A 17496-nucleotide genomic window follows, 5' to 3' on the forward strand; every position below is an offset into this window, starting at 1 on the left:
TGGTTATGGTGTAAAAAGGACAAAAATGATATATCTACTAAGTTAATCAGTTTTGGCATTAGCTAGTTATTTTGGCTGTCCGGTTCTTGCATTTTTCCCACAATATATAAATTCAAAGCTTTCATTTAACATATTGTTAGTTTTCATAAAATTCCTGTGTATTTGTAATTTGTTATTTATAACTTTGTTGGCCCATATAGCCGAGGCGGTAAACGCACGGGTATTCAGCATGACCATGCTGAGGGTGACGGGTTCGATTCCCGGTCGGTCCAGGATCTTTTCATAAAGGAAATTTCTTTGACTTCCTTGGGCATAGAGTATCTTCGTGCCTGCCACACGATATACAAATGCAAAATGGTCATTGGCAGAGGAAGCTCTCAGTTAAAAACTGTGGAAGTGCTCATAGAACACTAAGCTGAGAAGCAGGCTTTGTCCCAGTGAGGACGTTACGCCAAGAAGAGGAGAGGAACTTTGTTGAAAACAAATAACCTGCTAGTATACACTTTGTATGAGGACAGCATTATTTATTGAAAAATAATTTCCCATGGACTGGTCAAAAACTTATCTTGCATTACAAGTGAATATAATAATAAAAAATAATTTATTGAAATACTCTTCGTAAAATATCTCAGTAATCAAATGTCGAATCGAAATAAAATTTCAGGGCCTTATACAAGGATATTGTAGCTTTCATTTGGTGCTTAGAGAACCCAAATCAGATGTCAGACGGCTGAGATATTTATTATGGTACCCTTGGTCAAAAATCTCTCAAAAAGTTAACCTGTATTACTCTCAAGTACTCTTTGAAAGATATCTCGGTAACCAAATGTCCAATCCTAATGAAATTGTATAGGGTTCTACTAAAATGTTGTAGCTTTCATTTGGTGTCAGGATAACCAAAATCGGTTGACAGACGGCTAAGATATTTATTATGATACACTTGGTCAAAAATCTCAAAAAGTTTAGTTGTATAAATCCTAAGTACTCTTCGAAAGATATCTCTGTAACCAAATGTCCAATCGAAATAAAATTTCTGGGCGACCTACTAGGATGCTGTAGCTTTCATTCTGTGCCAAAAGAACTCAAATCAATTGACAAACGGCCGAAATAGTTATTATGATACACTTGGTCAAAAATCTTAAAAAGTTTAGATGTATGACTCAAAAGTACTCTTCGAGAGATATCTCGGTAACCAAACGTCCAATCGAAAAAAAATTCAATAGCGTTCTACTAGGATGTAGTAGCTTTCATTTGCTTCCAAGAGAACTCAAATCGGTTGACAGACGGCTGAGAAACGTGCGTGACTTTTTTTTGTAACGCACATACACACACACACACACATACACACATACACACATACACACATACACACATACACACACACACACACACACATACAGACATTTGCTCAGTTCGTCGAGCTGAGTTCATTGGTATATGAGACTCGGCCCTCCGGGCCTCGGATCGAAAGTCGGTTTTTCGAGCGATATTTATACCCTTCTTATGGGTGTAAGAAGGGTAAAAAGAATTTATTGAAATACTCTTCGTAAAATATCTCAGTAATCAAATGTCGAATCGAAATAAAATTTCAGGGCCTTATACAAGGATATTGTAGCTTTCATTTGGTGCTTAGAGAACCCAAATCAGATGTCAGACGGCTGAGATATTTATTATGGTACCCTTGGTCAAAAATCTCTCAAAAAGTTAACCTGTATTACTCTCAAGTACTCTTTGAAAGATATCTCGGTAACCAAATGTCCAATCCTAATGAAATTGTATAGGGTTCTACTAAAATGTTGTAGCTTTCATTTGGTGTCAGGATAACCAAAATCGGTTGACAGACGGCTAAGATATTTATTATGATACACTTGGTCAAAAATCTCAAAAAGTTTAGTTGTATAAATCCTAAGTACTCTTCGAAAGATATCTCTGTAACCAAATGTCCAATCGAAATAAAATTTCTGGGCGACCTACTAGGATGCTGTAGCTTTCATTCTGTGCCAAAAGAACTCAAATCAATTGACAAACGGCCGAAATATTTATTATGATACACTTGGTCAAAAATCTTAAAAAGTTTAGATGTATGACTCAAAAGTACTCTTCGAGAGATATCTCGGTCGAGATCTCGGTAACCAAACGTCCAATCGAAAAGAAATTCAATAGCGTTCTACTAGGATGTAGTAGCTTTCATTTGCTTCCAAGAGAACTCAAATCGGTTGACAGACGGCTGAGAAACGTGCGTGACTTTTTTTTGTAACGCACATACACACACACACATACACACATACACACACACACATACAGACATTTGCTCAGTTCGTCGAGCTGAGTTCATTGGTATATGAGACTCGGCCCTCCGGGCCTCGGATCGAAAGTCGGTTTTTCGAGCGATATTTATACCCTTCTTATGGGTGTAAGAAGGGTAAAAATACACGCGACTTCACGAAAATGATTGTTTTTGTTTTGGTTTCCAACAAGTTTTACCGGACCAAAACAAAAAAGTGGAAGAAGCATGAGAGGCAGAATGTCAAAAAATCTTGTGAGAGGGGTAAGCAAATGCGTAAAAACTACCGCAAAATGGTAATCACTACACGCTAGTTCGGGAATACCCATTAAATGGATTCAAAATACCCATTTTTTGCATCAGTACTGAGCTGTCAAATAATGGGTATTTATTCCGTTCCAAACAATGGGTGAATTTTCCACATTATGAAGTATGACCATCGAACTTGTAAATGGGTAAATAACCCCCATGCGTAAGTTTGAAGCCTGGCGTCGCCATTTTTAGACTTGTCTTTGCGGTGCACAGCGGTGAAGAGTGTTCCGACGAAATTCCCGACATAAACCAGTCCACAGCTGTCCAGGTGACTGGAATCGGCGTTGGCGTGGCCCACAAGGACTTTTTGTAAGCTGGAGGGTAAGTTCCCGATCAGATTATTATTTTCTACAATACATACGAACAGTTATCTTTCCCATTTCAGGATTCTGCGAGCCGTCGATAGAGGCAATTTGGATGAAATAAGAAACATCATGGAAACCATAAGAAATAAACCGGAAAATAAAGGTTATCAGGACTATCAGCAATGCGTTTTATTTCACGTTTCGTATTTTCGATTACTTTGTTTAAGGACAAACGTCTTGAAATCCCGCTTCAACAGTGCATCAGAATTTCAGAAGCACAAATCTCAAGAAGCAAGCTTCAAACAACAGTGCATTTTATTATTCTGTTATTGCTCACTTGTAATAAGCTTAAAATGAGAAGCTCAGGTGCGCTGGTTCTGTTTACCAAGAGATTTGTGCCCTCAAAATCGTGAGTAGGTGCCAAAGCCGGCCATTGTGGCGGCCATTTTGGGATTCTAACAAGTCTGTCCTTAATACTGAAATCAGGTTTAGCTGAAAAACCAGAAAAATGGGGCTTTTTTACCCATTTTTTGTAGAATTAACAATGGGGTTAAAATACCCATTTTTTGAAGTTCAGCCCATAAACCCATTAATGGGTAAATGGCGAATACCCATTAAATGAGTTAAGCCACTTTAGTTCGAAATGGGTACTAAAGTACCCATTAATGGGTATTCTCAAACTAGCGTGTACCGCACTCTTACACACTAAGATTCTGATTTTCCAGCTCAGTAAAATTTTCGCTGAGTTCTGTATTTTTTCATCTTTTTACTGAGTTTTCAACAGCAGATTTAACTCGGTACACTCGGTAATCAATATTTACCGTCCATCAGTAACGATATTTACCGTTCATCTGTAATTTTTGACAGTTCATTTGCAGAACTCGTTAAATCATTTACAGAGTATTCAGCAAAAGATATAACCGAGCGTACCGAGTTAAATCTGCTGTTGAGAACTCAGTAAAAAGATGGGAAAAATACCGAGCTGATCTTAGTGTGTACGTCTGTATAAATTCGTCTGTGCCACTCAGAAATAATAAAAATCGTAAACTGTTTAAAAGTTAATCTTTTTTGTCATTAGAAGCATTTAAACACACTTCAGTTTAAAATGTATACTGACGACAACTAATAATTTAAACTTAGCCAGTTTTGGGTGAGTTTATTTATACAAGTGTTTAGTTCAGCCATCAGGGAACTTCGTTGCTACTTTGTCATGAAAATTATATTTTCCGTTGCAAAAATATCTTTTGCACCTCGATTCCATTACAAATTTAATATAATTCATCAAAAAACCAATCCTCGGACTCACAGGTAAGTGTTGAAATACATAATTGTTACTGCACGACATTACAAATCAATCGTTCAGCAGGGCAGCACCAAACAATCTTTCCACCGGATGCACAACGATGGACATACCTACGTAGCTGATTCCCAATCATCGATCGGAACGAGCGGTCGGCGAGCGGGAGTGCGAAGGTTACGGCAGCGGTGGATACGGAAGAATTCATGACCGGCGGTGGATTTCGCAAAGACGGTGGCAGCGGTAGTTCGATTTCGACGCGGAGTAAAATTAAGCTTTTCATCGGATGCGGCGGAAACAAATTCCCTGAAACTCAGGACCACTGCCGGGTGTCGGTGTAAATAGGCAAGCGGTGCAACGAGAAAGGCCAGGATAATGTGTCGGAGATGGGAATTGACTGATGTTCGCAAGACACCGGTAAAAGATTGTCGAGCAGATCTCATATTAAATTTTGTATTTATGTCAATCTAGTTTAATAAAATTGTTTGCCTCCTTCGTTATTCCTTGTTTATTTTTTCAATGAAAAACAAAATAACAACACAGCCTAAACAAGTTCTCGATATATCCAGGTTAAACTAGGTTTAATATTTGCAACTTATACTGGACTTCGTTTTTATGAAAGTTATACTAGACCAGTATAGCCTGCATATAAACCAAGCCTGGGGTTAACCAGGTGAAATTAATTTAGAATGGGATTTAAACTATTTAGTTTAGATTTTTTTCTGAGTGTGGGACTACCCCAGGCCACAGAGAACAGACATCCAAGTCCAGTTCCGAAACTGTGTAAGGAATTTAACGGCCATTTGAAATCGGCAACACAAGTGGCAATAGCGCGGCGCTGCAATCGGTTAATTTCCAATACTAATTTAATTCACCACTTGAAATGTTTCAATTCACCACTGACTGTGGCAATATGGTGTTTGGCAGAGAAGTTGTTCTAGAGAAGCGCGAAGAGGATTTAGGTTATGTTTATTTACATCACGCCCAATAACAATCAATTTTTGCGGTGAACAAAATTATATTTTCGCGTGCGTGTTAGTTTGATCTGCCCATAAGATGTCAAGCATACAAGTGACGTCATGCTTTGCACTAACACACTTTCATGTGCTTTCATGTTGCGCTTTGTTTCCCATGTTTTTCTATTTCCTTGAATTTGCTCGATTGGGACCGCGTTTGACGGTTCAATTGGAACCTTTGGTTTCAGTCTTCGCGCATCTCTATAACAACTTCTCTGGTGTTTGGTGGCGTTAGTGTTGTCATCGTGTATTGGTTTGCAACCTTACTCAAGTAAAGATTCAAATCCTTACACAACTTTCCGAACGAAATTTGTTCTAGCCTGGATGTCTGTTCTCTGTGCCCAGGCTGGGTGGTGGCCGTTACAGTCTCCGAGGAAGATCCTTGGTTCAGGGATTTGTTTCCAAATTTCTTCAAGCTGCTCGGTCAGATTAACAATATTTCCGCAGGGAAGGTAAAAGGAAATAATGGAAATAGGGAATGGATAATCTATGCGAATTTGTAACCAGTGGTGTGTTGAAGTGTCCAAGATATGTGAGATTTTCGTGATTTTGTGTTTCGTTGTATTTTTATGTCAAACCAAGGAAGTCCTTAAATATTTAAACATGGACACTACCCAACACCCACTGTGAGGTAACGCAGCAATTTGTTCCGCTACTCACCACCAGACGTCGCAGAAGGATATGTTGGGCGGCCATTGGGGGTGGTGTAAAGGGGGCCATGATGGGGCGAAATATGATGGGCGGATTACAGGACGGTCGAAGGCCTGGAGCATGAACCACCATTGCCAAGGGGTTGGTCATTCAGCACACTTCATTTGTGCCGTGATTTTTGAGCGTGTGCCAATTTGTGCCTAAACTGTGCCGGTTATTTTTCAGTGTGTGCCGAAGTGTGCCGAACGTGCCGGAGGTGTGCCGAATGTGCCCAGTGGAATATTTTCTTAGAATGTTTTTGCGCTAATTATAATCCTGTCTATTTTTGGCGAATGTTATTGGTCTAGTCGGTGTTTACCGACAAAATTCCACCCAGAACACTTGTCTAGAATCTGTATGAAGGGATTTTTTCAGCGGGGTAGCGCGAACGTCAATCACGAATAGATATGCCGTAGTCCACATGAATTTGACATGTTTGGGAAATTGACACTTTTGGGCACTCTGACAGATCTGGGATGCGCACGACATTTGCGAATTAGTCATTACCTTAAGTTATAACTTAAGTAAAACGTGTAAAACTAGCAAAAGGTTACCAAAATTTTGGCGTGCAATCGTTCGAAATTACACGGCAACGCGGAGATAGCAAATAAATCAGTAAGAAATTGTGTAATGCATCAATTTTCAGCACAAACAATTTTGATCGTGTTTTTGTTGTGAGCTACTGGGATTTTGCCTTTTGCTGGCCCCCTGGATTTTTTGCAATCGTAAGTATAATGACAGTTTGATTCCATACCGCTAAGTTGGATTTCTATGTTGTGCCCATGTGTGCCGGATTGTGCCGGCATGTGTGCCGAGATGTGCCGGCAAGTGTGCCGGGCACAATGTGCCGAATGACCAACCCCTTGACCATTGCTAATCGTGGAATTCAGGCCAAACATTTCAATAGGTCCTATCTGTATTTGAGAGGTTCTCTTGGTTCACTTTCTCTTTCAATGAACTACCTACATCGGCTGTTTTCCTACTCTCCGCATCGACCAATGTGGCGCTAGCTTATATGCGCGAAAAATCGCTAAAAGTAAATCACAAAAATATTGTATGGCGAATAGCATCTAAAGGCAAATTTATCGAAGTGGAATACATTATTCGAAAAAATATTTGGTAGTGGTTGTGCACAATGGTGACCACTATTAAGCCTACCAAATATTTTTTCGGGAAAAGCTTTGTATTTCAAGTAATTCAAGTTTAGATGCATTTCGCCATACAAAATTAAATTGATTTACTCCTGCTGATCAACTGTGGCTGCGCGCAAAGCGGGTAGTCCATTATTGCAATGTAATGGTACACTTTTCAACTATTTTTACAGTACAAATCAAAAGACGATTGTTTTGACCATCGTTCAATGCAAGGAGACAATCATAAAACAAATACCGTCTTACCCCGTTCGATCGACACGTTTTAATACGACACTTTTTAATTCGTACCCCGCTTATACGACACATGTCGAATTAAAAAGTGTTCAAATGTCACAACGATGTACACAGTAAATGCAAAACAGTGTGATGTTGCGCTTATATTCGCAGCCGCAGCAGCTCCTCTTGCAGCCGCTAATTCCGGAAGTTCTGAGTTGGTGCTATTCGACACCAAAATCGCCTGAAGACAAACCGGAATGAACTGAGGATGGCAACAATCCTAGAAAGAATGAGCATTTTATTCGCACCACTGCAATATCTGTTGAAATTATGTTTCATAACAAACCCGGAAATCAAAACAAAAACAAAAATAGAGTTGCCAAATTTTAATGAGCATGATGGTGTAGGGTGACCAGTTTGTCGAATTAAAAGTTTACCCCGGTTATTCGACAACAGTCGGTGTCGTATTAGCGGGGTAATACGGTAAACAGTTGAGATTTTAATGAAAGAGAGGAAAACCAAAGAGAGCCTCTCTTCTGCAGATAGGACCTTTAGACATGTTTGGCCTGAATTACCTTGCAACTGTCGTTAAAGCAAGACGTGAGCTAGCAAAGAAAGAGTTAAAAGCCAATTTATAACAAGCAAATTTAAGACTTTGGTCTGTAAAGAGGAGTGAATAGTGGAAGTAGTGAAGTGGTGAAAAAATCCAGGACCCCTGTGCTTAAGTTAAAAGTTAGCACTTACCTGGGCTTAAGTTTTGAAAGCCTAGTACTTACCTGTGCTATAGTTTAAAATAGCCCCAGTACTTACCTGTGAGTGCCCAAAAGGACCCGAGCAATCAAGTCCTTATAAAAACCGACCGTGGTCCGGAGTTGGCCCAGACGTCCAAAGCGCCGCTCCGTCGACCGAATAGACCATCGTTGGCCATTCAGACGCCACACAATAGAGGCGCGGCCATTTTGGAAGCGTGTCCTGGAGTTCACGCGCTGAACCAACCGTCGCGACTCGGACTGCACCGAACGGCCGTCCAACCCAACGGAAGGCGACAGCGAAGGACACCGAAGGAGATACGAAGGAGAAGGTGAAGTAGCGGAGCGAGAAGAAGGGGCCCCGAAGACTGCGTAGAAGAAGGGAAAGTGAGGTAGGAGATAGCTAGTAAGAAAGTGGGTGGAAAAGTAGTCAAATAAAGGTACCTGTAGTGCAAAAGTTGAAATAAAGTGGGTTTGTGTATCGTAAAGTGTTTAAGTGTTTCCTTGGCCGCGATAGTCAAGCGCGTACGCCGACCCTGAGGCAGTTGAAGGAGGGGGGTCTCACAAGTGCTGGGCAGGGATCGCCCACTAGTTACAAATTGCAATTACTGGAAGGGAGGTATTCAGTTGTATTTGCTGGAATGGAATGTCGGCTAATATCCCGATGGCCACCGAGTGGTAAATGTTCTGATTGGTTTTCAGCGTCCATTTATACGCACCAGACAACAACTTACCCATTCCCGTTGAATTTGCTCGGTGAACTTCCTGTAAACCTATCACCGTAGGTCTTATGTCTCTCACTAACATCCCCAGGTCCTCCAAGTTGTTGTAGAACCCGTTTATGTTCCATTGAAGAGCAAAAGCGGTTCCTGTCTTACCGTCTTGTGGGGAAGAGTCACGCATCGACCCTCCAACCGATGACGGCAGATGGGCATTTCGTCCTGCCCTGGCCTTGTATCCCGCGTGGTCCTGAAAGGGAGAGCTTGGTTTCCCTCGCATCGATCCTCTATCCAAAGATGACAGATCACCATTTCGTCCTGCCCTGTCCTTGTATCCCGCGTAGTCCTGAGGGGGAGAGCTCGGTTTCCCTCGCATCGACCCTCTATCCGAAGACGGCAGATCAGCATTTCCACCTGCCCTGTCTTTGTATCCCGCGTAGTCCTGAGGGGGAGAGCTCGGTTTCCCTCGCATCGACCCTCTATCCGAAGACGGCAGATCACCATTTCGTCCTGCCCTGGCCTTGTATCCAGCGTAGTCCTGAGGAGGAGAACTCGGTTTTCCTCGCATCAACCCTCTATCAGTGAACGATGAGTAAGTACTCCGATTTCCCCTGAATTCGTAGCACCAAGTTGGCCAAGAAGAGCTTGCTTGTGGGACGGGAATCCCTCTATTGTGAGCTTGAAATTCGTCATACAAGGATGCGTTATGCCTTGTTTCTACTGGAATTGGAGAAGTCTTTCGATGGGTACAAATCACAGTTGTAGGAAGTTCATCAGAGCTGGTATCGGAAGCACGTTCTAGTTGTATGTGCGCTAATCGACTGTGCTGACTCGAGGTTCTGTCTTGTTCGTGTTGTTGAGGTTGAGTGTGGGAGCAAGTAGTGCTGTTAGTTGTTTTCTTCCCAGCCGTATTATGTTCTAAAGCGTTCTCCTTCGAATAAGTTGGATCGAACACAGATTAATGAGATCTAGAATTTCTGTGGGCAGTTTACAGGCTGGGAAAACTGGACTGTTACTTATGCTTTTGGAATTCCGTCGATTATTATTTCGTCATTCGACGAAATATCATAGTCGACTTCAATTACTTCTTGGAATATTTGCATGTTGTCGTCACTGTCGGTTTCCGAGTTACGCGAGGTTTCATCATTCTTTTGACGTTTGGTTTTCGGGCTGTCCTGTGTGGGTATCTTCTTCTTGATTCCGGAGTTTGTTGGGGTATTGAGTTCTGCAGTATCTGGATTCGAGTTGGCTGGTTTCTTCTTACAGCCGCCATTCGACGTACGCGTCTCCTTCTTATCGAATTTTGGTGCGATTTGTAACCGTTCGGTTCCAATTTTAACTTGAAGGCTCCACCTCAAGTAGTTTTTTCCTAATTATGACCTTTCCAAAAGGCAAACCAGAACAATCACACTCACTGGTTGACAAGTCGCGAGTGAGTGCGTGTTCCGCATTGATGCCATGCCAGGTCAGACAAGATGCGAGAGAGTTCGAGCAGTTTGAGCTTGGGCAAAACACTAACACAGCCCTGTTGATATCGCGCTCGCCCACAGAGGGTGCTGCTTGCAACAGGATGGGCAAGCATAAAATGATGCCATTTCGCCTTCTTATGTTGAAAGGCATTCTATAAAAGAAGCATAGTGAATGCAAAATGTCTCTTTTGTGACAATTGTGACCTTAGTAAGAAGTCGTAGTGCGCGCGCGTGTAATTGTAGAATTTATTGATTTGTTTCTCGTTAAAATGTTAGTAATGTTAAATGCTAAATTGGTCGTTAAAATCAGTTAGTACGTAAAACGCAAGAAACAAGTGCCACAAACAAACGACAAGAACAAACAAGTAAAACGCGAATATAAAAGTTATAAGAAAAAGGTCCACGTCAGGGGACCTTTTTCTTTTTATTTATCATCAAGATCTACGACAGTGCGGTGCCGAAAGTGTCTCCCGTGGATCGTGAAAGTTTCTGCTGCTTCGGCGAGGCTGGTTCGGCGATATGGACGTCCGATAATTGTCGGCTCCGGTGCGATTCCGCCATTGTCTCCGGCCACGGAGAGTAAGCCACCGCCATCGCTCGTCGAGATACCATCGCCATCTTCTGAAGGCCGAACACCTGGACGCTCACCCCTCTACGAACGTCACCAAACCCACTCCGGATCCGTGAGCAATCACCTGACCATGCATGCAAGTAAGACACCCATATTGTGACGTCACAAATAAATTGTTAAATTGTTAATATAACTAGCCTCAGGTGTAACCTATCCTTGGGAAGAAAGAGCAGCCATGAGTTTCTAAGGCCTTTCACCAATGTTCCTTTGCTACGTTACTCCGGGTTCACAACGGAACCGTCAAGCCTCGTCTTGCTTGGATCACAGTTGTAGTTAGTTGACCCCCCCCCCCTTTTTTATTATATGTTTGCCTGTTCTGTAAATACCAGCCTTTCTGTGAAGAGCCTTCTTAAATTCTGCTCCTGCTCGGATGAATCATCCTCTGCTTGAGTATTGGGTCAATGAAATACCGTAAACGACCCTGTAGATCCTTATCCCGCTGAGCCAGCGAGTTTCAGATTTCTGCCTTCGTTTTGGGTGTTGTGGTAGGGGAAGCTGTGTTGACTATTCCTGGGGTGTAGACCTTGCGGAGTGTAGTGATTTCCTTATTTTTCTTTGTTAAGTCCTGCTCCAGATCTTTGACCTTACGGAGAAGGTCTTGGATTGTTCCATATTCCTTCACTGTAGATAACCTTTCTTGTGGTTCTAGACGTAGGAGTGATTCAAGTTGTTCGATCCTGGCGTCGCGTTTTTTTATTTCTAGGTCCCTGGCTTCAATTTGCTGGATTAGAGCATCAATCTTGCTGTCTTTGCTGGTCATATCCTGCTGGAGTCTGTCTAGCTTTGTGGCCAGATCTTCGATTTTTTTCTCCTGATCTCCTTTTGCGACGGAGGCGTACGTGTTCCCTTTTCTCTGTTCGAATGTCCGCTTGGCCGCTGGATAGGAAATTCCCAAATCAACGCGTAGTCGTTGAATGTCTTCTTCGACTTTGTATTCTGGGCATTTTCTTGAGCTCAGAGAGTGTTGAGAGGATTGGCAGCGACTACAAAATACAGCTTCATTGCATGGGGTCTCACGATCACTGTGGTGATTTCCAGAACAGTTACCACAAACAGGTGTTTGTTGCTGACAGCGTGCCTTTGTGTGCCCGAATTTGTAGCATCCGAAGCACAACATTGGGGAGGGATAATAGCACCGACGAACCGACGTGACAGCTAGAACAAATAAATTCAAATTTGTTGTCCACGACGCCATGATGAAAAATAAGCGTACACTATCGCCACCTCTATAACGGCCCGCGATGGTTTGGTAGCTCGACACCGAACCCCCATGTGTTCATATAGGAAACGGTTCGCGTCTGCGCTGATTTGACAGAAGCGATCGCTCGCTTCGGTGGTCGACCGTTAAATTTGGGGGGGACACTTTTGAATCACCACTGTCACGTCGGTTCGTCGGTGATAATAGGGCCGTGTACGACCTCGTGTACGACATCTCAACCAACCCACCTCAATGTGATTCGGTGCCGCTGATGGTCAAGATGACCGTTGCAGTGTTCACTCTTTCTCTGCCTTCCAAGCGAGTGATTCGGCGAAGGTCGACGACTCCTTGGTCCAGGAGCTCATCTTTGAGCTCATCATCCGTGTAGCCGACTGTTTCTTGGCAGCTAATAACGACCTTGGTTTTATTGAGCGTGGGGTGCTCAGCAATTTTGATTGCAGTTCCATCCGCTAGCTGATTCATTTGCTTCAATCGTTCCACCAAGCAATTTCAGCACGTAGGTAGTTCCCTTTGCTTCGGGGAAAGCCCCGTCGATGGGTACGCCCAGGTAGGCTTCTACCGATTTCCTAAGTAGGAATGGCGCCTTCGGTAGCGAACCTGTTGCAGCCTCCATCCTTAGTACGACCAGGTTACCACTATTCCCTTCAGGGTCGTCCCACTCAGGGAAAGTGCGGCCCGTGAATTGACCTCCCAGCATGTTTAACGGTCCCGGGCCCCCGCAGGGGCCGGGATTACTTCCCATGTCTTTTCGACTTCCTTTCGTCGCGTGCCAAATTTATTCGCGTTAATGTTGAAGAACGTATCGAAGCAACCTATGACCTGTAACTTAGAATAAGACATTAGAAATAAATCATTACTTTAGTACCGTCCACACACGAGACAAGACGTGTTTAGCTATTCTCTGCCCAATAGGTTATGGGCCAGCAGAGGTACGCAGAAGAAAATAAGAAAGTTCCGGATCTCAAGATTTTTCAAAAAGAAGCAAAAGAAGATGAACGGAGGTGGTAACGGACTCGCTTCCCCCGGACTGCCAGCGATCGAGCGGCTCGTCGGTCGTGAAAACTGGCACACCTGGAAGTTTGCGCTTCGCACGTTTTTGGAAGTCGAAGAGCTGTGGGAAGCCGTGAAACCTACTCCGGACGAAGTTGGGAATTTGCCTGAAGTCAACGCCGCCAAGGACCGGAAAGCCCGTGGAAAAATCATTCTTGGGCTGGATCCGACGCTGTACGTCCACGTTCAAGACACAAAGACTGCCAGGGAAGCTTGGAAAAAGCTGGAGAAGGTATTCGAAGACAGCGGCCTCACGCGGAAATGGGGACTTCTCCATAAGCTGATAACGACCAACCTGGACAGCTGTGGGTCGACCTGGGCTCGATGGAAGCGTATGTGACGACTGACGAGGATGGTTGGTACGGCTCACCAACTGAATGGCGTCGGCTTGAAGATAGACGAAGAGTGGCTGGGAATGCTGCTTCTCGCTGGACTGCCCGAGTCCTACAAGCCCATGGTCATGGCATTGGAGAACTCTGGAGCTGCGATAACCGGAGACGTAGTGAAAACGAAGCTACTCCAGGAGGTTCAGCAGTCGACAACGAGTGTCGATCCGGCGTTCGTGTCCAGAGGTCCGGGAAGAAGCAAGCCAAGCGGTGTGGAAAAGTTTTCGTCGAAGGGTCCGAAATGCCGTAGCTGTGGAAGATTTGGACATATCGCTCGATTTTGTCCCTCCAACACTCAAATTAATTTACTGATAGAATCTAAGTGCAGAAAGCACATAGATTGCGAACAGGAGAGAAAAAAATCATTCTAAGTACAACTAATAAAAAATAAATGTTACTTTATTAAATTGTATTTTTGCTGTCATAAATTTAGAGTGCTGCAACATAAAAATTAACCTTGTCAACATAAAATCCAAGCATAAACATAACAAACGAAAAACGGACATGGCGCGCTGGAGACGCACATGTTGTCGCAGAAAATTGTGGAATTTCGTTTTCGAACATGATGCTCAAAGCATTAAATTTGCAACTTGATTGGCATTGGCTGTTTTTTAAGGTAAGTAGTACTTATTATTCGAACTTTTAAAGGCTTCATAAGCTACGTACATATCTTTTCTAGAATTGCACGGGACGTCAACCGCTTCTCCACCGTCACCAAGTGCGAACAATTTGGGTGGCAGCTGGTGGACGATGCGGAGGTACCGGAAGAGCGCTGAGATACACGAATAGAATCGATCCTAGCGGAGCTCCTTGGACCACCAACTTTGTCGGTCGTGGAATCAGCGGATCATCTGGACCATCATTTACGTTAGCTAGTGGCGTAAGTGGTGTGAATTGTCCAGCTAGACACAGTGCTAATCCCCCTCGAATCAACAAGTACATCGACCGGTGGACCCGAAAAAAGTCGCGACTTGGACACACTCTGCTCGTTCATCATCATGATTTGGCCCACGCGAGCTGTAACTTCCTGTGCACAATGACTAATAAATAAAACTTATTTTTCAACAATCAGAACATTCAAAACTTTGTTTTCATTTCAAACCCAATTCGTAATGAAAATAATGTTATCATTCTTATTAATAGGAACTATGCGCCTCACAATTAAAATGCCATCATTTGACAACACTAATAAGACGCGACGCGAGACGGAACACAACACTTATTATTCTTACAACGTTAAAAAGGAGATAAAATTACCTTTTTGAGTCGACCGGTTTCAGGCTCGTTGTTGCCCATCGACAGGACGATGTCCGACGGTCGGACATCGTCCTGTCGATGGGCAACAACGAGCCCGAAACCGGTCGACTCAAAAAGGTAATTTTATCTCCTTTTTAACGTTGTAAGAATAATAAGTGTTGTGTTCCGTCTCGCGTCGCGTCTTATTAGTGTTGTCGAGGTTCTTACGTTAGCGCAAATCCCAAGAATTGAAGTGCCATCATTTGACTTTTATAAAGCAAAAGGCTTGCACTTAAAATTCATCTTGACTGACTTGGCGAAGTTTCGATAAGCCTGCACTTATTTTTGAAGTGCAAAAGCAATTGGTCACAATCTAAGTGCAAGGCGCTTATATTCAATATGTTAATTTATCTGAGTGAAGGAACCTGCGAAGAAAAGTGTCAAAAAGGGCGACGCTTTTTACACCATTTTATCGGTTGCTGCGATGGATGAAGCCGAAGACTGGTATTTCGATTCGGGGTCCTGTCGTCATCTCACGAGGAACGAGTCGTTGCTAAGCGACGTACACAACGCCGATGGACAAATTTTCGCTGCGAACAAGGGTGTGATGAAGGTAGTCGCGGAAGGCACCGTCGCATTGCATCCCGCATGTTCGAAAGGAACACCGATTGACGTCAGCGAAGTGCAGCTGATACCGGGACTGGCTGCAAATTTGCTTTCGGTGAGTAAAATCGTCGATAGAGGTCACACGGTCATTTTCAGGCAGCAAGGTTGCGAGGTGATCAACCCAGAGGGACGGAAAATCGCCACCGGTCATCGATCGAATGGGCTTTTCAAGCTGGATCAGCAACCCTCGAAGGCACTGGCGTGTCAACCAACGAAGTCGATCGATTTGTGGCACAAGCGTACGGGACATCTGTCCATCAAGGGCCTGAAACAATTGAAGAACGGATTAGCATCAGGCGTAGATTTCGTCGAATCAGAAACTGGTGACTGTAAGGTTTGCGCTTTGGGACGGCAGACCCGGTTGCCGTTCAGCAAGGAAGGAAGAAGGGCCACGGAGATTCTCGAGCTGGTCCACTCCGATATATGCGGCCCCATGGAGGAGGTTTCCATCGGAGGCAGCCGCTATTACATTACATTCATCGACGACAAAACCCGCAGGATTTTCGTGTACTTCTTGCGCACAAAATCCGAAGAGAGGTAACCGAAGCGTTCAAGAATTTCTACACCATGGCCGAGCGACAGACTGGCAAAAAGTTGAAGATCTTGAGGACCGACAACGGAAAGGAATTCAAGAACCGTGGATTCGAGAAGCTCCTGGAACGTCTAGGAATCTGCCATCAGACAACTGTGGAGTATACACCCGAGCAGAATGGGATGGCAGAACGGGCCAACCGGACGATAGTGGAGAGAGCCCGTTGCATGTTGCACGAAGCCAACCTGCCGAAGAGATTTTGGGCGGAAGCGACTGCTACCGCTGTGTACATCATCAACCGTTCACCGTCGAAAGGAATTCGCACGACTCCCGAAGAAGCCTGGTCGGGACAGAAACCGGATCTGTCCAACCTGAGGATTTTCGGGACAACAACGATGTCGCATATTCCGAAGCAACGGCGGCGCAAATGGGATGCGAAGGCAGAAGAATGTATCCTGATCGGCTTCGATGAGGAAAGCAAGGCATACCGGCTCTACAACAAGAAAACCAGAACCGTGTTCAAATCAAGAGATGTGACGTTCATTGACGAAGGAAGGTCAGCGGCGTGTCAAGAGTTAGCGGTCCAGAAGCGTGATGGTGAAGTGAACCTGAGAGCGAAGCGACGACAACCAACTCCGAGGACAACTACGATAGCGCAGACGACTCTGTGACGATCCCTGCTGACAACATTGTGACGAACCCCACTGCGCTCCCGTCGCTAACAGTTTCAAATCCGCCCGTGTCACACGAGGCGTCGAGGCGAAGCGGTAGAGTTCCACCGGTTATGATTCCCCGCAGCACATTTCCGATGATTCCGCTACTCCCGAAGACGCATTATCGCGAGACGACGCCCAGCTATGGAAGTCCGCGATGCAGGAGGAGTATTTATGAGGCGCAGATGCGAAATGGAACCTGGACTCTCACGGATCTCCCGGCAGGAAGGAAGGCCATTCGTTGCAAATGGGTTTACAAAACCAAACTCGACGCGGAAGGAAGACCAGCTCGTCACAAGGCCAGGCTGGTAATCAAAGGATACTCGCAGCGAAAGGGGGTAGACTATGAAGAAACATACTCCCCTGTTGTACGTCATAGTTCCCTGCGATATCTCTTTGCGACGGCAGCCCGTTTGAATCTCGACATCGATCAAATGGATGCGATTACAGTCCGGATTCGCTGGTTGGGTCACGACTGCGCCCCAATTAGCGAATCGTGTTCGCTTGTTGGGGCAACTGACAACTGATCCAGATGTTGTAGACACACGCAACTGACACGAAATACGTCACGAAACATTCGCATACCTACACAAACGTTCTGTATATAGGAGCTGCGATGCGACTGGGGTCAGACGTCAAACTCGCTTTGACATCGATTTTGACATTGACAGTGCTTTTTAGTTGGGTTTTGCCCTAACCAGTGAACATTCAACCATCGAGATAGCCCATCTAACGAGCCTCCAACGAACGAATCGGGACTGTACAGCCTTCCTCCAAGGAGAACTCTCGGAGGAGATATATATGGAACAACCGCCTTACTTCGAAGACACTCAGAACAGGACCAAGGTCTGC

The sequence above is a fragment of the Aedes albopictus genome, chromosome 2 (genome assembly GCF_035046485.1).
Source record: "Aedes albopictus strain Foshan chromosome 2, AalbF5, whole genome shotgun sequence".
Classification (NCBI taxonomy): domain Eukaryota; kingdom Metazoa; phylum Arthropoda; class Insecta; order Diptera; family Culicidae; genus Aedes; species Aedes albopictus.